The sequence below is a fragment of the Lepus europaeus genome, chromosome X (genome assembly GCF_033115175.1).
Source record: "Lepus europaeus isolate LE1 chromosome X, mLepTim1.pri, whole genome shotgun sequence".
NCBI classification, from domain to species: Eukaryota; Metazoa; Chordata; class Mammalia; order Lagomorpha; family Leporidae; genus Lepus; species Lepus europaeus.
The window spans coordinates 27,677,235-27,687,845 of NC_084850.1; positions in this window are offsets into that span (position 1 = coordinate 27,677,235).

Here is a 10,611-nt window from a genome sequence, read left to right on the forward strand (position 1 = left end):
CCTTATACACAGAAGACCAACTCTATACTAAGTAAAGATTTCAAAATTTGCACATATATGCACATACACAAAAAAACCCGAGAACTCGTTTTACAGTAAATCTCATAATACAACTCACTGAAGACACAGATCCTGCACAGCAAATTAGTGCACAGTGACTCCTGTTAATTTAACAATTAGCACTCTTATGTATGATATCATTGACCACCCAAAGCTTTTGACATGAACTGCCTGCACTATAGAAGACTTTTTTTTTCATTTATTAAACTTTTTTGAATCTACAAACTCCATCAGTATTTAGACAAGGCCATAAGCAAAGTGGAAGTTCTCTCCTCCCTTCAGAATTGAACTTCAATAAACATGGGGGTACAGATAACTCTTTTGTTTACTGATTTCATTTCCTTTGGGCAAATTCCCAGGAGTGGGATGGCTAGGTCATATGGTAGGTCTATATTCAGGTTTTTGAGGTATTTCCATACTGTCTTTCATAGTGGCTGTGCCAGTTTACATTCCCACCAACAGTGGATTAGGGTAGTTTTTCCATACATCCTCACCAGCATGATTTGTTTGTTGATTTCTGTATGAAAGCCATTCTAACTGGAGTGAGGTGAAACCTCATTGTGATTTAGATTTGTATTTACCTGATGACTAGTGATCCTGAGCATTTTTTCATGTGTCTGCTGGCCATTTGGATTTCCTCTTTTGAAAACTGTCTGTTTAAGTCCTTGGCCCATCTCTTAAGTGGGTTGTTTCGTTGTTGTGGAGTTTCTTTTTTCTCTTTCTTTTTTTGCCGGGCAGAGTTAATGAGAGAGAGAGAGACAAAGAGAGAATTATAGACAGAGAGAGAGACAGAGAGAAAGGTCTTCCTTCTGTTGGTTCACACCTCTAATGGCCGCCACGGCCGGCCGGTGCTGTGCCGATCCGAAGCCAGTAGCTGGGTACTTCATCCTGGTCTCCCATGTGGGTGCAGGGACCCAAGCACTTGGGCCATCCTCTGCTGCCCTCCCGGGCCACAGCAGAGAGCTGGACTGGAAGAGGAGCAACCGGACTAGTACCCGGCACCCCAACCGGGACTAGAACCTGGGGTGCTGGCACTGCAGGGGGAGGATTAGCCAAGTGAGCCACAGCACCAGCTGTGGAGTTTCTTAATCTCTTTGTATATTCTGATATTAATCCTTTGTCAGTTGCATAGTTTGCAAATAATTTCTCCCATTTTGTTGGTTGCCTCTTCACTTTGCTGACTGTTTCTTTGGCAGTACAGAAACTTCTTAATTTGTTGTAATCCTATTTGTTAATTTTGGCTTTTATTTCATGGGCCTTTGGGTTCTTTTCCAGGAACTCTTTGCCTGTGCCAATGTCTTACAGGCTTTCCCCAATGTTCTCTAATAATTTGATGGTGTCAGGTCATAGACTTAGATCTTTAATCCACGTTGAGTGGATTTTTGTGTAATGTGTAAGGTAGGGGTCTTGCTTCATGCTTCTGCATGTAAAAATCCAGTTTTTCCAGCTCCATTTGCTAAAGAGACTGCCCTTGCTCTAGGGATTTGTTTCAGATCCCTGGTCAAATATAAGTTGATTGTGTCGAGGAATGTTCCTTCTATACCCAGTTTGCTTAAAGTTTTCATGATGATAATGATAGGACTAAGAGTCAAATGGATCACATAAACAAGACTAGTGTCTGCAAATACTAACTGATTGAATAAAAAAGGGAGAGAACAATCCAACATGAGAAGTGGGATACACAGCAGACTCATAGAATAGTGGATGTCCTAATCAGCACTCTGGCCTCAGAATCAGCCCTTAAGGCATTCGGATCCAGGTGAAAAGCCCATGAGAGTATTTCAGGCATGGAAAGCCAAGACACTCCATAAAAAAAAATGGAGGTACCTTTCTCTGAAGGGAGGAGAGAACTTCCACTTTAACTATGACCTTGTCCAAATATGATCCGAGTCAGCGAACTCAAAAGGCTTCCATAGCCTTGGCAACTCATGACAAGAGCCTAGGGTGATTACTGATGCCATAAACAAGAGTGTGAATTTGTTAAGTCAACAACAGGAGTCACTGTGCACTTACTCCTCATGTAGGATCTCTGTCCTTAATGTGTTGTACATTGTGAATTAATGCTATAACTAGTACTCAAACAGTATTTTTCACTTTGTGTTTCTGTATGGGTGCAAACTGTTGAAATCTTTACTTAATATATACTAAACTGATCTTCTGTATATAAAAAGAATTGAAAATGAATCTTGATGTGAATGGAAAGGGAGAGAGAGAGCAGGGGGTGGGAGGGAGGTTATAGGGGGGAAGCCATTGTAATCCATAAGCTGTACTTTGGAAATTATATTCATTAAATAAAAGTTAAAAATTTTTCATGATGAAAGAGTGTTGTATTTCATCAAATGCTTTCTATTCACCTGTTTAGATATTCATATGGTTTTTCAGTTTATTAATGTGATGTGTCACATTGATTGATTTGTGAATGTTGAACCATCTTTGCATACCAGGGATAATCCTACTTGGTCTGAGTGGATGGTCTTTCTGATGTGTTGTTGGATTTGATTGGCTATAATTTTGCTGAGGATTTTTGCATCTATCTTCATCATGGATATTAGTCTGTAGTTCTCTTTATTGCATCTTTTTCAGATTTAGGAATTAAGGTGATGCTGGCTTCATAGAAAGAATTTGTGAGGATTTACTCCCTTTCCATTGTTTTGAATAACTGGAGAACTGGAGTTAATTTTTCTTTAAATATCTGGTATAATGCACCAGTGAAGCCATCTGGTCCTGAGCTTTTCTTTTTGGGAGTGTCTTTATTACTGATTCAATTTCTGTCATGGTTATGAGTCTGTTTAGGTTTTCTATGTCTTCATAGCTCAATTTAGGTAGGTTGTATGTGTCCAGGAATCTTTCCATTTCTTCTAGGTTTCCCAGTTTCTTAGCCTAGAGCTTTATGTAGTAATTTCTGATGATTCTTTTTATTTCTATAGTGTCTGTGTGACATTTCCTTTTTAATCTATAATTTTATTGATTTGGGTCTTTTGTTTCCTTTTTGTGGTCAGTTGGGCCAATGGTGTGTCAATTTTGTTTATCATTTTCAGAAAAAACAGCTCTTCATTTGCTGATCTTTTGTATTGTTATTTTTTGTTTCAATTTTGTTTATTCTCTAATTTTAATTATTTCTTTTTTCCTACTAGGGTTGGGTTTGGTTTGCTGTTGCTTTTCTTTGTCCTTGAGATGTATTGATAGCTCATTTATTTGTTATCTTTCCATTTTCATTTTGTAGGTACCAACTGCTATAAACTTTCCTCTTAACACTGCTTTTGCTGTATCCCACAATTTTTTTTTTGACAGGCAGAGTGGACAGTGAGAGAGAGAGAGAGAGAGAGAGAGAGAGAAGGGTCTTCCTTTGCTGTTGGTTCACCCTCCAATGGCTGCCGTGGCTGGCATACTGCGGCCGGTGCACCACGCTGATCCGAAGGCAGGAGCCAGGTGCTTCTCCTGGTCTCCCATGGGGTGCAGAGCCCAAGCACTTGGGCCATCCTCCACTGCACTCCCTGGCCACAGCAGAGAGCTGTCCTGGAAGAGGGACAACCGGGACAGAATCCGGTGCCCTGACCGGGACTAGAACCCGATGTGCCAGTGCCGCAAGGCAGAGGATTAGCCTGTTGAGCCACGGCACTGGCCCACAAGTTTTGATATGTTGTATTGTCATCTTCAGTTGTTTCTAGAAAGTTTTTGATTTCTCCTGTTTATTCAGGAGAATATTGTTCAGTTTCCAGGTGTTTGGATATGTTCTAGAAATTCCTGAGTTGGTGATCTCCAGCTTCAATCTATTGTGGTCTGAGAAGATGTATGATATGCTTTCAATTTTTTTGAATTTGCTGAGACTTACTTTATGGCCTACTATGTGGTCAATCCTAGAGAAATATCCATGTAGTGGTGAGAAGAATGTATACTCTGCAATCACAGGATGAAAACTTTTGTAGATATCTGTTAGGTCCATCTGGGCTATAGTGTTGATTATCTCTGCTGTTTCCGTGCTGATTTTCTGTCTGGTTGATCTGTCCACTCCTGAAATTCAGGTATTGAATCTCCCATTACTATTGTATTTGAGTCTATGTCTTCCTTTAGATCCCTTAACATGTATTTAAATAGCCAGGTGTTCTGTAATTAGGTTCATATACATTTATAATAGTTACATATTCCTGTTGAATTGATCCCTTAATCATTACATAGTGCTCTTCTTTATCTCTTAACAGTTTTTGTTTTAAAGTCTATTTTGTCTGGTATAGGATGGATACAGAAGTTCTTTTTTGGTTTCTGTTGACATCGATTATGTTTTTCCAACCTTTCACTTTCAGTCTGCGTGAATCTTTGTTGGTGAGATGTGTTTCTTGTAGGCAGCAAATAGATGTGTTTTCTTTTTAATCCATTCAGCCAGTCTGTGTCTTTTAAATGGAGAGTTGAGGCCATTTATATTCTAAGTGACTATTGATTAATAATGAATTTGCCCTGCCATTTTCTCCAAAAATATTCCTATTGTTTACTTTGAATTCCCTTTGATGTTTCACTGAGAGATTTTCTTCCTTTACCTTCTTTCATAGTGATGACCATGTTTATGTGTTTCTGTGTGCAGCACATCTTTAAGCATCTTTTGTAGGGCTGGACAGGTAGTGACAGATTCTTCCCATTTCAGTTTGTTATGGAAGGTCTTTATTTTACCTCCATTCATAAATGAGAGCTTTGCAGGTAAGTGTATTTTGGGCTGACAGTTTTTTTTTTTTCTCTTACTACTTGAAATATATCTTGTCATTCTCTCCTAGCCTGTAGGGTTTCTGACAAGAAGACTGCTGTGAGTCTAATTGATGGTCCTCTGAAAGCAGTCTGGCATATTTCTTGTGCACATTTTAGAATCATTTCTTTATGCTTCACTGTTGAGAGTTTGATTACACTGTGTCGTGGTGAAGATATTTTCTGGTCATGTTTAATAAGAGTTCTATGCACTTCCTGTACTTGGATGTCCCTTTCTTTCTCCAAATTACCGAGGTTATTTCACTAAAAACACCTTCTAATCCTTTCTCTCTTTCCATGCCTTCAGGAACTCCTAGCACTCTTATGTTGGGTCATTTGATAGTATCTTGTAGATTCCCAACAGTATTTTTTAGTTTTCTAATTTCTTCTTTTTGTTTTTTGTTTTACAGTATAATTTCCTTTGCTTTGTCTTCTACGTTGGATATTGTTTGTTTTGCTTCACTGATATGTTGTTAAGGGTTTCTGCTGCATTTTTTATTTGTTCTGTTGAATTCTTCATCTCATTTTTATTTCTCTTTAACATCTCAATTTCATTGGAGGAATTTTGTTTAATGTCTTCAATAGTTCATGCATTTGCTTCTGATTCCTTCTATGTAATGTTATGATCAATATTTTGAATTCCACTTCATTCCATTTCTTAAACCTCATCATTTTCACAATGTAGTATTGTAGTGTTGTGTTCTTTTGGGGGCATCCTGTTGTCTTCCTTATTCTTGTTTCTTGTATTGGTGCATTTGTTATTTGGCATTTGTAGAAATACTCATTGGTTTCTTCTTTGCTTTCTTCCGTTGTGGCTTTTATTTTTGTACTATGCCTCTGTAGATAAATAGAGTGTCTGCCTTCAGGAAATATCTAGAGGCATGTGGTCAGTGTGGCCAGGGAGCTCTTTTCAGTTCTCCAAGTTATAGGGCATGTCTAAGGTGACACACCCAGTTTGACATGGTAAATCTCTTTTTTTGTTGTTTAATCAGAAGGGAAGTTTATTTTGCTCAGCTAAGCTCCTTTCCTCAAAGGAGTCCAGTGCCTGATTTCTAGCCTCAGTGGGTATAATATTCATCTGCTCTGCCCCAAGGACCACACAAAGGACCTGTGCTATCCTCAGTGTAAGCTCAGATTCCCCAGCAATGTCCCTCACCAGGTAACCAGGAAGCCCTGAGCATGTGGAGTCTCCCATACTGACTGCCAAAAGTCCCAGCCACACGGTGAGTCCTCTCACACACAGCCTCTGTTTTATTCACAGTCCTGGAACACAAGCCTCCCACAGTCACGGGTTCCCAGTCCCGTTAGTTCTCCCCACCAGTGTCAGGAATCTCTGCTCTGCTGGTTGCTGGGTGCAGACATCAGCTGGTGCAGCTGTTAGGTATGTCCAAAATTGTGCCCTCTCAATCACTTGTTTCAGAATGCTGTTTTAGGTGATCTGGGAGAGTGAAATGTTTCCCTCTTTTTTTTTCTCCTCTGATTTGGAAGATAAACTATCCCGATGGAGCTCCAAGCCGAGTTCCCTCTAGGCTCTTCCTGCAACTTTTTTGCTAGTGGCTTGGGCTGCTGCAGTCTGGTCTTACCTCACTCTCCAATGCTGATATGGAAGCTCTCGGTTGCTGGAGTCCTGAGCTGTGGGAGTCCATGCCTTCCATGTAGATTCACTGTGTCCCTCTAATTTGGGTATAGTTTCCTCTGCCATTTTCTCCCTAACTCTTCCCTGAGACTGCACTCTCTCCACTTTTTTTAACCTGTCTTCTCCTAGACTAGAACACTAATGTCCTTCTCTACTCTGCCATCTTGGAAGCTCTCTTCTGTAACAAACATTCAATTGCAATGCTGCTTTGGTTCGCATCTGTCCTGAGGGTCATAATTTAGCTGAAAAGACTGCTGTGTCTGATGAAAATTGTTCAAAGAGCTGCTTTCATCATGGTCAAGCAACTTAAAGGGATATAATTTTAATTTTCAAAAAATCTTAAGTAATGAGAATGGAACTCTGAGACAGTGAGCACTTAGTTTTTCAAACCTGACTTACAAATATGACTACCCTTGCCATATTCTATGATTCCAGTACATTAATAGATATCCATATATGTACACAGCTGTTTAAACTTTAAGGATCAAGCACTGATGCCTGCAAGAAATCCACAGCAAATAAAAGCTCCTGATTATACCTCTATTCCTAAAACTAATTATATATTTGTGTAACTAATATCTACAGACTTTATCGGGTATTAGCAAATATATGTGTTTGTTAATCTTGACCTCTTTGATATAAAATTCAAAACTATTTGTGGAAAAGGAAACACATTTTTTATAATAATTACTCCAATCATGTCAGGGTTTTTCTTACTTAAACCAATAACAACAATAAAAAAAAAAAAAACAGCATTAGGAATAGTAGCAAAAACTAAACCATAATTTTTGAATTTTAAAGTTTTTTATGTAACAGAAATTAAAATGAACTATATTTTTGTTCATGACTTATATGGACTTCTATGTGATAGAATAATATATTGTGCTACTAATATTTACATCATTCTCACTAGGGTGGGTATTTTTTTCCTTCTCCATTTAGAAAGATGTAGCCAAGATTTTGTTTGTCTGCCATGACATGGGTGGGACTAGAGGACTGTCAAAGTTTTGAGTCACTGAGAGCAGTAGTTTCCAGAAACTCAGACGGTAACCCCTTACCCAGGCGTTTTGATTTTTAAAAACATAATCTTCTGTGGGAATTCTTCAAGAGGAGAAGTTCCAAAATGTGGAAAAAGGGGAACGAAACATCCTGGGGAAAAGACCATCTGGGGACAGATTTTCTAAGGTGTCCTGGAGTAGACAAAAACGGAACTCACTTTCTCTGAGGGCTCCTGATGGGGAATTACTAAGGAGCGGCTGTAGAGCCGAGGCTGTATATATCATGGATATCAACACAATGGTGAGTCTCCTGCGAGTGAATCTTGAGTCAGTCAGGCAGATTATCGTAAGTAGCACTCTGGATTCCATGCAAACAGAATGCTTAAATGGACTTGGAGCATCTGCTTGATAGCAGGATTGTATTGCCTAAAAGACAGCATGAAAGATAACTGGTATAAACTAAGGGTTTGCATCACTCCTCAGTCCTAAAGGCAGTACTTAAGGCTAGGCTTTTTTTTAAATCCTGGAGAGAGTTGAGGGAATTGTCCCCAAAATGACAAATATGAAATTTGGTGCACATTTTGAGTAAACTGCACAAATTAGAAATGTAGTGAAGTAAGATGGTACTTAAATGCAAATACTTTGGAATATAATTCATATCTATAACAAATAAATCTAAACAGACTGTGGTTGTCAGTGAGTGGTGGTATCTTTCTCACTAGTTTTCTAATTTCCCCAATTTACTGTAGCTCACATTTTGTTACTGTAAAACACTATCTTTACCTGCAACTTTCCTACTGAAGAAGAAGTACCACTGGTCCCTTTGAAGTACTATGATGATATTCTCAGTTGTTTTTATTTTATGAACACTTGGGTGATAAAATCAAATAAATTAAAGTCATTGCAAAAGATTGGTGGGCTATGAGGAGTACTGAAGTCTTATATCTTACATATTTATTGTAATTTATTTTCTGTAAAGAATAGAATGACTGAAATCAGAGACTTGGAATCAAACAATGGTATAATTTATATCCTATATTGTTGTCTAAAGGTGCACTCGTTCTGAAATTCCCAGAGAGCCGAATGTGACTTTAATACTCTGTTCTTTTCCTCTGTGACTTACAGGATTGGTTACTATATATTGTAAAATTTGTGTTGTGTGTTGATAGCAAACTGGTCACCTGGAAAACCTATTTGAACTTAGTGGAAAATTACCCATTGCATGACATGGACATAGGAATATCTACGGGAAAAGATTCCACGGCTAATCTAGAAAATTTTATTTATTATCTCTTGCCTGCTGCACAATAAAATCAAAGCTACAAGCTTTGAGCAGCTACATTTCTATTACTAGACCATATAAATAGTAAACTGTGCATTTTATATAAATATGTATCTCCAAATCAGGAAAAAAATGGTAGGAGCAGGGGTGCATGCCTCTTGCTTCTTTGCCCATATTCTATCATCAAAGACATTAATTTAATAAAACAAAACAACAAAAATAATGTGCAATACAGCTTCTGGTAGGGGACTAGTAGAAAAACAGAATCAAGTAATGGAGCAGTTTAAATTCCTACTCAGGAGTCTATATTTAGTATTTTTGGGCACTGGACTGCCATCATACTTTGTAAGGATGGAGAATGATAACATGGAAGTGATATTTTAGTCTGGCAGTAGTGTGCATAATAGATTGGAACATGAGAGAGATGAGAAGACAGGGAGACTATTTGGAAAGTGCTACTGAAATTCATTCTTGAAAACTATGACTTGTCTATGTAATATATACCATGCAATATGGATTTGAAATATGTGCCACTGATATGCTATTCAGCTATTTGCCCCCTCAATTTCAAGTTTTAAATGTTTTTTCTCTAGTACAATTACTTGAATGCATGACTTCCCAAGTATCAAAATACTCACTGTAACTGTTGAGAAACAAAGAAAAACATACTATAATAATTACTCATTTTTATAGAACATTTGAATTAAAGTTTGCCTCATTAATAATAGAACATAGAAAAATTCCCTTGTAGTCTAATGTAAATTTTAAAAAGCATGAATTTATTTAAAAATACATTAATTTCATGCTGGAGGTAGACTAAATTGATTTCAGGTGATAAGAAATAGATTTGATAGAATGTTATCAGATTGTAGAAGTGAGATTATGAATGTTCAATTTGGGTTATAGTCTGAGCCCAGCTTTCTTGGAACCTGAAATGAGGAGGCCAGATTTATAAATCCAATATGTTATTAATGCAGTATGTAGTCATTTAGAATAAGAAGAGTCACTAGAATGAGTTACATGACCTCCAAAGGTGTCAATTTTGCCATTTAGAAAAAAATGAGTAATCAGTTATATCTCAAATGACAAAGCTAATGATTCTTGCTTAGCTTTTTGAATACATTTATTTGGGTCAGTTTCATCTCCAATGCATATATAGAAGGGGTCAAACAAATATTTCCTAAATTAATAAAAAATTGAACTCTGCATATGTAGACTGGTGATCAGTGCCTAGAGGACACACAGGATAGCTCCTGAAAGTTTACTGGCTTCTGACCTGTTACAGTTATCATCTGTAGGATTGTTTCAGAAATCCTATTGATAGTTACGTGTTTGAATGTGGGGACTGGGTGGTTTTTGAATTCACAACCATAGAACTCCAGGAATTTTCAGTACTGCTTGTGTAATGAGGGCTTGTCTTACTGAATTTGGGCTGCTGTAAAAAATTACCTTAAACTGGGGGAGTTAAACAACACAAAGGTTTTTTTTTTTTTTTTTTTTTTTTTTTTTTTTTTTTTTTTTTTTTTTTTTCCATTTTCTCTCTCTCTCTCTCTAGTTGTGGAGGCTAGGGAGTCCAAGATCAAGGCAATGGAAGATTTTGTATCCGGTGAAAAAGTCCAGTTCTTGATTCACAGATAGTTGTCTTACCTCTGTGTTCTTTTATTTTTTAAAGATTTATTTATTTATTTGAAGGGCAGAGTTACAGAGGGGAGAGAAAGAGAGAGGTCTACCACCCACTGGTTCACTCCCCAAATGTTCACAAAGGCCACAGTTGGGCTGATCCAAAGCCAGAAATTTCTTCTGGGTCTCCCACTCAGGTGCAGGGGTCCAGTGACCAGGCCCATCTTCTACTGCTGTCCCAGGCCATAGCAGAGATCTGGATCAGAACTGGAGCTGCCGGGACT